Source organism: Triticum aestivum, chromosome 3B, assembly GCF_018294505.1.
Source record: "Triticum aestivum cultivar Chinese Spring chromosome 3B, IWGSC CS RefSeq v2.1, whole genome shotgun sequence".
In the NCBI taxonomy this organism is placed as follows: Eukaryota; Viridiplantae; Streptophyta; class Magnoliopsida; order Poales; family Poaceae; genus Triticum; species Triticum aestivum.
In genome coordinates, this window is record NC_057801.1 from 612,114,821 (window position 1) to 612,130,517 (window position 15,697).

Below are 15,697 nucleotides of genomic sequence, written 5' to 3' on the forward strand. Positions count from 1 at the left end.
CGGCACCCCCGAAAAGCCAGCTAATCACACCAACAGGGACTGTTGGGTATTCAAGCAGGCAGGCAAGTTAATTGCCGAAAACAATGACAAGGGGCTACATAGCGATGACGAGGATGAGACCCAACTGCCGAACAATAGAGGACAGAAGGGTTTCCCCCCACAGGTGCGGACGGTGAACATGATATACGCAACGCACATACCCAAAAGGGAGCGGAAGCGTGCACTCAGGGACGTCTACGCGATGGAGCCAGTTGCCCCTAAGTTCAATCCATGGTCCTCCTGCCCGATCACTTTTTACCGAAGGGACCACCCCACTAGCATCCGCCACGGTGGATTCGCCGCACTAGTCTTAGACCCAATCGTCGATGGATTTCACCTAACCAGAGTCCTGATGGACGGCGGCAGCAGCCTGAACCTGCTTTACCAGGATACAGTGCGCAAAATGGGCATAGACCCCTCAAGGATTAAACCTACCAAAACGACCTTTAAAGCCGTCATACCAGGTGTAGAAGCCAATTGTACAGGCTCAATTACACTGGAAGTGGTCTTCGGATCCCCGAATAACTTCCGAAGCGAGGAGTTAATCTTCGACATAGTCCCGTTCCGCAGCGGCTATCATGCCTTGCTCGGACGTACTGCGTTTGCAAAGTTCAACGCGGTGCCGCACTACGCATACCTCAAGCTCAAGATGCCAGGCCCTCGAGGAGTCATCACGGTCAACAGAAACACTGAACGTTCTCTCCGCACGGAGGAACATACAGCGGCTCTCGCGGCAGAAGTGCAATGCAGCCTCTTAAGGCAATTCTCGAGTCCGGCCTTTAAGCGGCCGGACACAGCTAAGCGTGCCCGGAGTAACTTACAACAAGACCACCTGGCATGTTCCGAGCACGCGTAGCAGTGCGGCCCCAACCCCAGCTCTGGCGAAACATTAAAGCAGGTCCTTCGCGTACACCATTACGCTCTGAAGATACCATGGGCATGGGGAGAGGGGCACGACCACGATAAACCCAGACTGCGGCTCAACCGCACCAGGGGCTCTCAAGTGTGTCGTTCTTTTTTCTTTTATTTTTTACCTTTTATTTTTTTACACACAGGACTCCGTTTGTCAGAGGCCCTGTCCGGCAGCAGATCTGCCGAACTCACGATGCAACAGCCAGGGAAGGATAATGGCTACAACGAATATATAGGTGGTCTCCGTTATGAGCATTTTTATACACCCATCTGCAGCCTACCCCTGGAGGGGGACATGTTTAACAGTCCCATACCTTGCTTATCGCACTATTTGTATCGTTCTGCATTCGTAGCAGCACTTATTGAATAAAACAATGCAACACCTTTTTGCTTATAATTGCATTTCCTTTTCATACATATGTTCATTCACGGCATGTCGCATCCGTACACTTTGGTACGGCTAATACACACCAGGGGCTTATGTTCCCCACGTCATGGTGTGATGAGTCCGAACACTTTCACAAGTGCGGCACCCCGAACTTATAGCACTATATGCATCGGCTCCGAATCATGTCTTGGGTCAATAGTTGGGTTTGCCCGGATCCCATGTTTTGGTACCTTACGTTCCGTTATATCGGCTAAGGTAGCACTGGGAGAACCACTGCGATTACGCCCCAGTTGAGCTGGGTTAACGCCTCAGTGGAGAAAGCTAAAACTGACCTAATGAGGCGAGAGCCGGTCGCTGTTCGAGAGGTTTTTTGCGAGTCCTTAAAGACTTATGCCGCTTCGAGCGAGGAGCCGGATACTGTCCGGCCAAGGCGTGGATAGCGCCTCAAATTCGGCCTTCTAAAGACTAGGGGCTTCGCCGAAATTTAAAATTATAGAATTATATGGCTAAGTGAGACTGTTCAAGCATTATAAGTCCGCTTGCCTTGTTCGCTGTGTCGAGCACCTCCCTAGATGGACCCAAAAATGGGAAAAAGAGCGCTCGAGTTTATTCCGAACACCCCAGCACTCGTGGCATGGGGGCTGAAGCCGACGACTTGCCATCTCTCAGATTTGATAAATAGCCGCACAGAAGGTAATATTTTAAATTAACAAACGTTGTTTAGCGCATATGAACCAAGTTTTCAGCGCACATGATAACAAAATGCGAGTCTACTCAAATATTACATCTTTGGAGCACTCACCCGCAATAGTGCGGGCACCCTTCAGCACACTCTTATAATACATCTCGGGCGTGCGATGCTCCTTGCCCTCTGGTGGGGGGTCTGTCACAAGCTTCTGGGCATCCATCTTACCCCGGTGCACCTTTGCGCGGGCAAGGGCCCGACGGGCACCCTCAATACAGGCGGAGTGCTTAATAACTTCAACCCACGGGCACGCATCCACTAGCCGCCGCACCAGGCCGAAGTAGCTCCCAGGCATAGCCTTCCTAGGCCACAGCTGAACTATGAGGCCCTTCATGGCCTGTTCGGCCACCTTGTGGAGCTCGACCAGCTGCTTCAGCTGGTCGCTAAGGGGCACCGGATGTCCGGCCTCAACATACTGAGACCAGAAGACCTTCTCCGTCGAGCTCCCCTCCTCGGCCCGGTAGAATGCGGCAACATCGGATACGCTGCGAGGAAGATCTGCGAACGCTCCTGGAGAGCTCCGAATTCGGGTAAGCGACAGGTAATTAACACTCACATGCTTACTTTGCATGAAAAATGCCTTACCCGCTGCTATTTTCTTTACCGCCTCGACCTCCTGGAGGGCCTTGTAGGCTTCGGCCTTAGCGGCTTTGGCACTCTCAAGAGCCGTTGCAAGCTCAGACTCTCGAGTCTTCGAGTCACGCTCCAGGCTCTCATGTTTTTTCATGAGATCCTGGAGCTCTTGCTGTACCTCCGCCACCCGCGCCTCCTGTTTCTCTCGCTCGGTGCGCTCCGCAGCCGCATTGTGTTCGGCCGCGGCCACCGCCTCTTTCAGGGTTGCCACCTTGTTAGTGGCCCCTGCAATACCCAAGTTATCCTTGTCATTTTTCTTGCAACCAAATCCTTTTCTATAAGGTACAATTTTCATAAGGTATTACTCACCTTCTTTTTCCTCGAGCTGCTTCTTGGCACGGTCGAGCTCGTTCTCGGACCGCTCGAGGTTTTCCTTCATAGTATTGACCTCCGCAGTCAGTGCGGCGGAGGTCAGCAGCACAGCCTGCAATCCCATATTGACATATTTTCATGACTCCTGCATTTATCTTTCTAAAGATCCTCAGTCCGGCTTTTCTTTCCGAACACCGAATCGAGCATCAGGGGCTACTATCTGTGCGGTACCATTTTACATATATTGAAATTCTTACCTCAAAGCCTGTTAGAAGGCTGCTGCAGGCTTCGGTCAGCCCGCTCTTGGCGAGCTGCACCTTCTGAATCACCTCACTCATAACAGTGCGGTGTTCCTCTTTGATGGAGGCACCATTGAGCGCCTCCAGCAAATTATCCGGCACCTCCGGTTGGACGGAGGCAGCCGGCGTCACGGTCTTGCCCTTCTTGCGAAGGGGTCGCCCGCCGGACTCCGGAGCCACTATGGGTTCCGGGGCCGAGTCCGGTGCAAAGTCCGGGAGGTTGTCCTGCGACACCTCCGGGGCCCTCTCCTCCTGGTAGGTCCCTTCCTGGGATCCCACCTCGGCATCGTCCGCGTCACGGGGGGTGGAGGCAGTCGGAAGAGAATCCATATCCGACGCCCTTAAGGACCCGCTCGACGAAGTGGGAAGATCATCCTTGGGCGGACTGCAGGGTTGTATGCGGCATTAGAAAGACATTATGTGGCGAAAAGAAAAAACCTTGAAGTTATTCGGGAGTCCGGATACTTACGATCTCGCCAGGGGCTTGGCCCTTGGAGGCCAGTCCTCGTCGTCACTGGCGTTGGCGGAGCATTCTGGGAGAAGAGTTTTTCCCCTCTTGGACCCTTCGGCCTCCCTTGTTGGGGAGGCCTTCCTTTTCTTCCCTCCCCCCGCTGGGGGAGAGGCTTTCTTCTTCTCCTCCTCGCCTTGGTGGGAGGAGTCGGCCTCGGATTCATCATCTGATAGCACCTGAAAACGGGAACTCTTCCGAGTCCCCGTGGCCTTCTTCTTGGCCTTCTTCTTCGGCACCACGTGGGGTGCCGGAGCCAGCAGCCCCGTTAGACGGGCGTCAGCTGGGTCCTCTGGCAATGGGGCCGGACAGATAGCCTGTGCGGCCTTCTTCAGCCAGTCCTGTCAAAGGAAAGGGAGTTTAGATCCCGCATAGAGTCAAACTATGGAAAACAAGCGTCCCTTAAAGGACAAAATAACTTACCTCATCAGCTGGACGCTCCAAGCTGAATCCGCGATCTTCGGTAGCGGATGCGGGAGCCTCGACGCCTTTGAACAGCACCTTCCAGACCTCTTCGTACGTAGTGTCGAAGAGTCCATTCAAAGTCTGGTGCTGCGCCGGATCGAACTCCCACATATTGAAGCCCCGTCTTTGGCACGGGAGAATCTGGCGGATGAGCATGACCTGGACTACATTGACAAGCTTGACCTTCTTGTCCACCAGCTTTTGGACGCAGGCTTGGAGTCCGATCAGCTCCCCCGAATCCCCCCAAATCCGGCCACTCTCTTTCCAGGAGGTGAGCCATGTGGGGATGCCACATCTGAATTCGGGGGACGCTGCCCATTCGGGGTCACGCAGCTCGGTGATGTAGAACCACCCCGATTGCCACCCCTTGATGGTTTCCACGAAAGTGCCTTCCAGCCATGTAACGTGGGACATCCTGCCCACCATGGCGCCTCCGCACTCCGCTTGGCTGCCCTTCACAACCTTCGGCTTGACACTGAAGGTCTTGAGCCACAAGCCAAAGTGGGGCTGGATGCAGAGGAAGGCCTCACACACGATGATAAACGCCGAGATGTTGAGGATGAAATTCGGGGCCAGATCATGGAAATCCAGGCCGTAGTAGAACATGAGCCCCCGGACGAAGGGATGAAGTGGGAAGCCCAGTCCGCGGAGGAAATGGGGAAGAAACACTACCCTCTCATGGGGCCTGGGGGTGGGGATGAGCTCTCCCTCGTCGGGGAGCCGATGCGCGATGTCGCTGGACAAGTATCCGGCGTCGCGCAGCTTCTGGATCTGCCCCTCCGTGACGGAGGAGGCCATCCACTTGCCTCCCGCTCCGGACATAGTTGGAGAAGGTTGAGGTGAGAAGTGCGGACTTGGGCGCTGGAGCTCGAGTTCGCAGAGATGGATAAGCCGAGGAGGAAGAAGGCGCAGGTGAAAAGGTTGGATCTTTATCCCCTTATATGGGCGGACAGAAACACGCGTCCCCACTGGCCTGGTAAAACTCCCTTATCTCCCAAGCGTCATAGTCAATGGCGCGGTTGGGTTACCCACGTCCGTATTGATGGGAATCCCGGAATAAGGGGAACATGATCTCCGCTTCGACAAGACGTGCCAAGGAAACCGCCTCGCTAAACGCGCTGAGGTGGAACAATAAAAACAATTCGGGTAAAGGCTTGGAAGTGGTGTGACGTCACGCCATAGAATACGTCAGCAGATTGATCTTGTGTAATATTATTCTCTCTACGGTGGTATGTGGAATTTATTTTTGCAGAGCCGGACACTATCCTGGTGTTCACAATCTTCTATAAATTATTCGTAGGAGGAACCCGCCTTGCAATGCCGAAGACAATATGCGCGCCGGACTCGTCGTCGTTGAAGCCTGGTTCAGGGGCTACTGAGGGAGTTCCGGACTAGGGGGTGTCCGGATAGCCGAACTATCATTATCGGCCAGACTCCAAGACTATGAAGATACGAGATTGAAGACTTTGTCCCGTGTCCGGATGGGACTTTCCTTGGCGTGGAAGGCAAGCTTGGCGATACAGATATGTAGATCTCCTACCTTTGTAACCGACTCTGTGTAACCCTAGCCCTCTCCAGTGTCTATATAAACCGGATGGCCTTAGTCCATAGGACGAACAACAATCATACCATAGGCTAGCTTCTAGGGTTTAGCCTCCTTGATCTCGTGGTAGATCTACTCTTGTAACCCACATCATCAATATTAATCAAGCAGGACGCAGGGTTTTACCTCCATCAAGAGGGCCCGAACCTGGGTAAAAACATCGTGTCCCTCGTCTCCTGTTACCATCCGCCTAGACGCACAGTTCGGGACCCCCTACCCGAGATCCGCCGGTTTTGACACCGACACTTAGTATTTGCATGTGTGCTCGATTCCAAGCGGCACCAAAGGAATCGCATCACTTAGCAGTGAAGCGAATTCTTAGATACTTGGCTTACACACCAACACTCGGATTATGGTATCCAAAGGGCTCAAGGTTTGATGTGGTTGGATTCTCGGATGCTGATTATGCTGGTGACAAGGTGGATCGCAAGTCAACATCAGGTACATGCCATTTTCTTGGTCGATCACTTGTCTGTTGGTCTTCAAAGAAGCAGAACTGTGTATCACTCTCAACTGCTAAATCTGAATACATTGCTGCTGGATCCTGTTGTGCTCAGCTTCTATGGATGAAGCAAACTCTCAAGGACTATGGCATAGATCTGAACCAAGTCCCTCTCTTCTGCGATAACGAAAGTGCCATCAAGATTGCCAACAATCCAGTCCAACACTCGAAGACAAAGCACATTGAAATACGTCATCACTTTCTCAGAGATCATGTTATGAAGAAAGATATAGATATCATGCACGTCAACACTGAAGAGCAACTGGCAGATATCTTCACAAAGCCCTTGGATGAGAAAAGGTTTTTCAAGTTACGGTGTGAGCTAAATATCTTGGAATCCTCTAATGTCCTGTGATCAGGCACACATCCTAACACTTATGCATGTTGATGACTTAGATGTGCAACACACAAAGTAATGTATATCTTCAATCAATGAAGATTTACACTCCGAGTGTGAATACATAAACATGGAATTTGACTTCGGAGCGCCACACTAATTGTGTGCCGTGTCTGGGTCTAATACTTCCTATACAGTGGGTAACGCCACCATCAAATTTCTCTGTTTGAAGTGTTTCACTCATGGCGTTATTTTGCAAAGATTTCGCATTTGGTTTGTCTTCAGTTTCAATTTATCTTCGTGGTTTTTCTGCGCTATAGTGATTTGATTGCACATATATATATATATATATATATATATATATATATATATATATATATATATACTAGCGTTCTGTCCTCTACAGCATTCACTTATAGCTATGTCTTCAAGTTGAATCTTTTTAACTAAGTGAATGTGATCGGACCCTAATCTCTCTATGCTTCCTATCTCAAACTCTATCTGTCCAAATCATATGCATTCTATTGAAACTGTCAAATGTCTTCTTTGCATCCTTGTCAGCAGAAGACACAGAGACAAAACATCAAGTCCTATTTAAATGAATCATCTAAACTGTCGATATCCGGAGAAGCCAGAACGAACATCCGACATACTTGGCGGGCGTGGGAACGTGGGACAATTCTAAATGTGTTGCATGCTTGCCACGTACCCCACGGATGTGAACAGACAGGGGCACCTGCGTAATTGTGCTGTGCTGCACACCTTATGTGTCCCCTGCGGTAAAGAAATCCTTCTTCCACCTCTCCACCTCCGTCAAAACCCTAGCGCCACCGCCAGCTCGCGACGACGCCGGCGACGAAGCGCTTAGCTGGCGCGACTTCTCCGACGCTGTCCTCACGCCGGCCGCGGACATCGTCCTCTCCGCCGTCGCCGTAGGTGTCCTCCGTCGCCAAGTTAGGGCACGGTGGACTGAACTGCTCGGTCTCCTATTCTTCCCATCTAGCAGTTCGTCGTGCGGTAATTATAACTCTATTTTTACCACCTTTTTGATCTTCATAGATTCATCCTACTTACCGAAAGTGGTTTCTGCCTACTCATGTTAGATCTATTCTATCTGCATCTCATAATGCCTAGTCTATTCACTTAGATTTCCTATCTAGTTTGATTCCTCACTTGTACTTATTCACGGATTGGTACAAATCTGGAACCAACTCACCACATATAAGTGAATGTCTTCGCATCATAAGGTCAATGTCTTCAAACTGATTTATCTTCGAAATCTTCTGAGAATGCATATGACCTCTTCCCCTTCCCTCGCATCTCTAATGATGTCACAGGTACATGTCCATGGGAGAATCCCTTGGTTCTCATAGTCTGCATTCGTTTGCAGAATACTTACAGCATCATATCAATTCTCCTGAAGCCAGTTCCTGCTTGACCAGCAAGCGTAAATCTCTGAAGCCTCTGAACGTATTGAAGCCATTCAGCTTGAAGTTCATGGCTGCAGAAAAATCAGCAAGGAAGGGTGGCAGACAACATCGTGGGGGAACTTCGAAGGATCTGCCTGAGGATCTGGCAGAAATGTATAAAACAGATCCTGAAGAAGATTACAATCAGCGCAAGACTCGAATCCAATGGATTCGACGCTATTGGGCTGAACAGTGGTACAAGTACAAGTTTGTCACCCAGGAGTACGCAGAGAAAAATGCTATCAAGAGCCCTTGGGGTGATATTCTCTATCGAGGCCTCCCCCCCAAGAACAAAGCTGAAGCCATTGCGCAAGAATTCTATCCTTGCATGGTCCATGGGCCACAGCCTGAAGAAGCCGACCCATCATCATTGCTCTGGTGTTGCGACGACAATCTCTTCAAGCGCAACTTCCAGTTTGCTATGTCTTCAGCAAAGGAAAACAAGAAGTCATGGGGATTAGACTTCAATCCTGGTCCCTCTGCTCCCCGTGAGGATGGGACACGTGAAGCTGAAGAGAATAGAATTGGCCCCTTTGCAAACCTTGATGGTCTCATCTCCTACGTCTTGGTTCATGGTGCCAGAATGGATCATTCCAACAATGATGTTGATTCTGATGAAGCCCCTGCTCCTACTCCAAGGCCAAAGAAGCCAAAGAAGGTTAAGGTTCCATCATCAGCCGCACCTCCAAAAGCTTCTCGTGTGAAGCCACTGGCCACTGCACCTCCTGAAGCCAGTGTGCAGTCTGAAGATCAATCCCGTATCTCCAAGAAGACGGAGAAGAAAAGACAACTTGTCATGCATACTGATCGAGCTCTGACTCCTGCTGCTATTCTGCGTGAAGAACCCATTGATCTATCAAGTGATGAAGATCTTGCTGATGATGCTCTTGAGCAGCTGATAAAGAGCAAGGAAGAAGCAGAAATCTTCAACAACCTGCCTCTCTTTGATGTGGCCATCATCCACAATTTCATTGATGAGTGGTTCGACACCCCAAACATCAGCTTTGAAGATTCACAGCTTCCAATTGGCCTCAGCGTCTCTTTCAATGGCGCCATTGCTTCTGAGCTGGCTCTCGCTCAGCGAATCGTTGAGCTCAAGAACAAGATTGATTATGAGAAGGCTCAATTCAAGAAGCATGTGGCCAAGCTAAGTGTTCAAGACGTCCGAAACTTCAAAGTCATGTTGCATGAGCTTAAAGAAGCTTTTCTGAAGAAGCGCCAAGAAGCTCAATGCTCTCGTGAGCGCATGAAGAGTTTGGCTGATAAGTGTGTGCTTGCCTACAATGAGGCTGAGAAGCGCAAGTCACTTGGCCGTCCTGGTATTGACCCCAGGATGGCAGCAAAGAAAAAGAAGAAGCTTCATGCTGATCAGCATGCGCCTTCAAGCCAAGAAGCTCCACGTATTATCTTCCCAAGTAGCATGACTGGCTCGAAGACAAAGGTCACTACAACCGCTTCAGAACAGAAGAAGATGAGGGTTGCAGAGGCAGAAGCCAGAAAGAGGAAGAATATCGAAGCCTCTGATGCTGCTCCCTCCAAGAAGAAGCACAAGACCAAGAAGAATTGGACTGCTCCCACAGAGCCCCTTTTTGTTGAACCCATCTCAGTGATTCATCCTGCATCTGCATCCCAAGAACTTCACATGACTGTTCATGAGCCTACTTCCACAGAGGCTCCTGAAGCTGAAGATATTCCAGCAGCTGAACCCACCGCTGCTGAAGACATTGGTCATCATGACAATGTTGAAGATGATGAAGTTCTTCCTCAGATCGAATACAATGTGGTATCATCGCCTGTTCGTACGAACAGCGAACTCATCAGCATTGGTCGTCCTCTGACGCCAATTGCACAGGATGATTCATGGGCTGATCGCCCGCAAGAACAAGACTCCCCCAACACTCCACAACAACAACAAGTCACAACATCTGTACAAGCTGAAGAGGATGAGGGCCTTCCCACTCCATCTCCAAAAGCGTCGCCAGTACTTCAAAGGCTTCGCAAAGGACCAAGGCCTCAAGCTCCTCTTCCGAGCGTTCTAGAAGGAGAAGTGCAACATCAACCTGTTGCACGTCAAGTGTTTTCAGAAGCCACTCCTGTTGTGAATGTCTCTGCGTCTGAAGCACCTGCTACTAAAGACAATCCAGCTACATCAGCCGATGAAGAACGTCAAGAAGAACGTGTCTCTACTCCCCCATTCCTGAATACATAGTTCATGAAGTGAACGTGTCAATGCCTGACCCTCCAGCTCCTCAAGTGGAGGTTGAAAATCCTGAAGCTTCCACAACCAACGCAAGTGAAGCCGATGACATTGTCATGGCTGAAGCTAATGTGGAGCTTGCAACAACCAGTGTGCCTGAAGCTAATGCGGCCACTGCACCTGAAGCTAGTGAGGCTACTGCTTCTGAAGCACCTGTTGTGCAGCCTGAAGCCTCAGTTGCTGCCACTGCTCCTGTTCCGCCACCAAGGCCCTATACAATTGAGTAGGCATATAACCACGGAGAGCTAACAACAGTCAGATGGCCCGTTCTGGTCCCTCCGCCTAATGTCTCTGGTCCTCAATTTGACTATCATGTTGAGCATAGGCCTCAAGTCCAGAAGCCCAAGCCAAGACTGCCAAGGTTTCCAGGTACTACAAACTCAGCAGGGTCCTTCAATGCTAATGGCTTCAAGAGCCACAACACATTCTTTGATAGCTCGAAGAACCCCTACACGAAGCCAAGAATTGCATCAGATCGGTTCTGGAGTCATCAGCAGCGAAGCTATTACTCCTGTGTTCTGTATGATCAAGGGCGCATCTTCCCTCATATGCGCCTCGACACTGAAGCCATGAGTGGACTCCCCTTCTTAGAAGAAGCACTTGACTGCTTTCGTGATGCTGGGTTGCTCAGTTTTGTCACAGATAAAGAACACTGGAATGAAGAACTATTGCTTCAATTCTATGCCACACTGCACATTCGCGGCTACAACAGAGATACGAAGACTTGGGTTCTCGAGTGGATGACCGGAAACGTTCATCATGAAGCCAAAGCTATGGATATCATCGAGCTTACAGGCCTGTCCACTCCCGGAGAACTCTATGAACCTGGCTGTCAACATCATCGCAATGCCTTGGAAAGCATCTTTCATAGGCCTGAACCCAATATGAGTCAGATGCTGAGCATGATGAAGCCTTTGCCCCGTGACGCTGAATATCCAACAGAGTTCTTTGTTGAAGACCTTGAGTATCTGCCACGCACCATATATCACATCATCAGGCGGACTCTATGGCCTAGCAAAGGACATTCATCAGCGGCAAAGCTTGAAGGAGCTATGAAGACTTTGGTCTTCTACATTTTCAATGGCATCAACTTCAATGCACAAGATTTCTTCATCAGACAAGTTTCTGCCTCCGGCTCTGGTCTCTTTGGTCTGAAGTTTTATGCTCCATGGGTCATGCGCCTCATAAAGCGACACTCTACTATCAACTATCAACCTTCTGCTCGCAATCATGTGATTTTTCTACCTGAGGTTGATATGTCAGTTGAAGCTATATATCCTGACCCTGCCAAGAAGCCTCTTTGTCTTCAGAATGCCGAGCACCAAAGCTTCACTCAACCCATTGAAGGTGTTCAAGCAGCTACACGAATCTATCCATTGGCTGGAAATACTCGTCTGCCTCATCGAGCACCTGCTGAAGCCACTGAAAGCACCATTGCCCAAAGGCCTCGGAAGCATTCTCGCGTTCTCAATGATCGAGAACTTCTTGTGGCCCTTCATCAGAAACAGGATAAACATCACTTTTGGCTCAAGAGATAGATGCAAAGCCTCTTGGTGGATGTCAATCGCATTCGCAACCTTGCCACCAAGAATGCCTTTGTTGCTCACGAAACTTGCCGGCGATCATGGAAGAGTTTGACCCTGCTTAGTGCTGAAGCAGATCTTCAAGACGATGGCTTCAATGAAAGATTTCAGTTTGACTCCACTCCTCCACGGAATGCTGTCTTACGAAGAGCTCCATCTCTTGAAGACTCTGAATATTCTTCCTCCGCGGCAACGGTAAATGCCAGAGTGATCAATGATGAAGATGATGCTACTTCACCAGCTCCTACTACTACTGCGCGCATCGACACTGCACCAAGTTCATCTGCACCGCCACCCAATGACAACAACCCTGCTGCTTCACCTACTCATCAAGAAGACGAGTAGATGCTCTATGTCTTCAAACCTTTTTGGTCATTACTGACAAAAGGGGGAGAAGCATATGAGTTGATAGTCTTCAAGCGGGTTCAAATGGGCGGTTGCGTTATATTTTGCCTCGTGCTTACAACTCTTGCGTTTTGAAACATTTGGTTCTTTGAGTTGTAACACTTAAACTTGATGGTCGTCTGCTACTTATTTGCATTTCCACGTGCGATGATAACTTCCGCACTTAAATTATCCTGCAGACGTCCATTTTTCATTATGCATGTCATCCTATATGCTATATCATTTCATGCATGATGAATTATCTTCATAAGTTGAAGTGGATCTCCACAAGTACAACCTGCCATGTGCATTTGCATTCCAAAAGCAAAATTATTTATATGCACATCTTCAGGGGGAGCCCTTGCTACTTATGAAGACAAATTCCTATCCTTTACAATTTCACATACTTTATCCCCGTTGAAAACTTCAACCAGTTTGTCATCAATCACCAAAAAGGGCGAGATTGTAAGTGCATCTAGTGCCACCCCTAGTTGGTTTTGGAGTATTGACGACAAAGTTGGTTGAGGGACTAATGCGTTTGTGAGAATTGCAGGATAACGCAGGTAGTGTCCCTCATTGATTTGGTTTACCTACCGGAGATGACCCCTAAAAATTTATGAAGACATTAACGACAATGGTGGTATGAGAAGATATTCATATTGAAGACTATGACATGAGAAGACATTGCGTGAAGACTATGGAGCACGAAGACTGTGTGGTTTTGTTGTTTCCTTTTCTTCTTTGTTGAGTCATAGGAACCACCGTACTATTAAGTGGGGTCCAAGTGAACTAAGTCAGAGTGACTGAAGTGATGCTCAACCCAAATCCTATGTCTTCGAGCGAAGACAAAGAGAGCAAATCTTATCCAGAGTTGGATGAGTCAGCTTTGCTTGTAGCCCAAGTAAAGTTGTCGTGCGTGTTTGAAATCTGACCATTGGAACACATGTCAGTTCCTTAGTGACCCAGGGTCATGTCGGACAAATCAGGTCGGGTTGCCTAGTGGCTATAAATAGCCCACCCCCTACACCATAAATTGGTGGCTGCTTAGAGTTAATATACGACTTTTGTCATTTGAGAGCAACCCACCTCGAAGCATTTGAGAGAGAGAAATCCTTGCGAGGACAAAGCCCAAACACCCAGAGCCAAAGAGTGTTAGGCATCACTGAAGTCTTTCTGTCTGTGTGACCTGAAGACTTATTACACTTGAGGATTGTGTATCCTCCAGACAGTTAGGCGTTGCGTTCTGAGCATCCAAGAGTCATTGTGGATTGCCGGGTGAACGAAGTCTGTGAAGGTTTGGAAGTCTACCTTGAAGACTTACCAGAGTGATTGGGCGAGGACTAAGTGTCCTTAGCTCAAGGGGAATAAGGTGAAGACACGGTCTTCTGAGTTGAATCTCAGCCTCCCTAACTAGACGTACAGTTGTCACAGCAACTGGAACTGGTCCAACAAATCCTGTGTCTTCAACAAGCAACTGGTTCTATCTCTTCCCTCCTTTACTTTGAGTTTGTCTTCGTGAAGTCATCTCTTATCGTCTTATCTGATTGACTTCATTGCTTGACTACTATTGTTGATTGGCTTCATACTATCTTCCATCCTGATCCTACTACCTAGCTTCTATTAATCTTCGAACGTTAATGCTATTGCATACTTGATTATGGCTTGCTTGTTGTAGTTTATCTTCCGCTGCATATCAATTAGGTTGTTTCTATTGTTTGTCTTCGAAACTTCCATGTTTTGAATACTTTCCTAAAAATCACGTATTCACCCCCCTCTAGTCGATAACTAGCACTTTCACATTGCAACAACATTTTACTAGGGTAGCTATATCTTCTTGTTTTCTTTTATTTTTGGCCTACATAAGTTTTGTTGAATCAACTCACGTGGCCAAATTTTGCCACAATTGCACCTTTTTTCCAGCTAAGGTGTGGTATTTACACGCCCTAACTTGGAAGCACATATACTTTTTTTTCAACAATGAACCTAGCTTACAAGTGAATTACAGTCATGTACATGCAATGAATTCACTAGCTAGTGTAAATTAAGCAACACCTATAGCTAATAAATTGTAACAGAACATTTTTTACATCATGAATAAATTAAAGACATGTGCATCGACTCCATAGCACGATCAACATCATTGTCATTGGCGGCAATCTAAAATCGATTGGTATGTGTTTAGTAAATCCTTGTTGATAAACTTATTTTCGCAAGAATTAGCAAAAGTGAAATAACCATATGAGCTTGAGGCTTAGTGACCGGTTAACATTATCAATCAATCTGTAGATGCAAACAACTGCATTTAAGGAACACAAATGGTCTCGAAGATGGATGTCAGTCTTTAGTGAAACTGACAAGGGAACGTTTTTTTTCAATCATGAATTGGAGCAGGTATTTTCCTGCTGAATTTCTCTTACTGCTTGGTTATGCATTAGATTTAGTAAACTTCTCTAACTGAGTCAAATTCCACAATTTCAAAGAACCTAAGTGGAAAGCCAAGAGGCACAATACTCAGTTACAAGCTGCAAAATCTACTAGTAGGTCAGCTATCAGTGCCATCCGAAATTTCTTTTGATTAGGCAGAAGATTAAGGAGAGGTGAAAATATGTTGTGAAGAGGATTCATTATGTATTTAATATGAAATTATTTAGGTGGTAGTCTTACATACAGAACCCTAGGGTAAGGATCATGAAATTAGATTAGATAAATTTGGATGTTGGGATAAAAAATTCTAGCAAAGGTCACACTTTATATTACTATATAAAAGAATAAAAAAAGATTATTTTTCCAATCAACCTAGGTGAAATGATAGATTAATAGCGGTGGTATGTAGGGTGTTAAAAATCGAAGTCTAAAATTTGTGTTGTACTCATTTTGATATTTAAAGGAGCATTATTATCTTCTAGAAGGTATACTCTTTAGGAATATAGAAGGGAATTTCTCTCCTTTTTGAAGAAGAAATCAATATGGTGGATGGGGAGATTCCCCAACTGAATTTCAACTAAAAAGCCAGAATAGCAAGTGTTTAGTGTTACATGGGAGTGAGCAACAAGAAAGCCCTACCGGCGTAGATCGCCGAAACAGGCGAAGCAGGAGACCACATCTCCCTTGTGATACAATGGGAGATGATTTGCATCCCGACACCAACATCGCAGGGTTTCAGATGGAGGCCACATCGCCATTGAAGAATACACCATTCTTGTGCTTTCATAGTCCCCAATAGCACACGAGGGGGGAGGTGGAGGAGGTGCAATGCGGGAT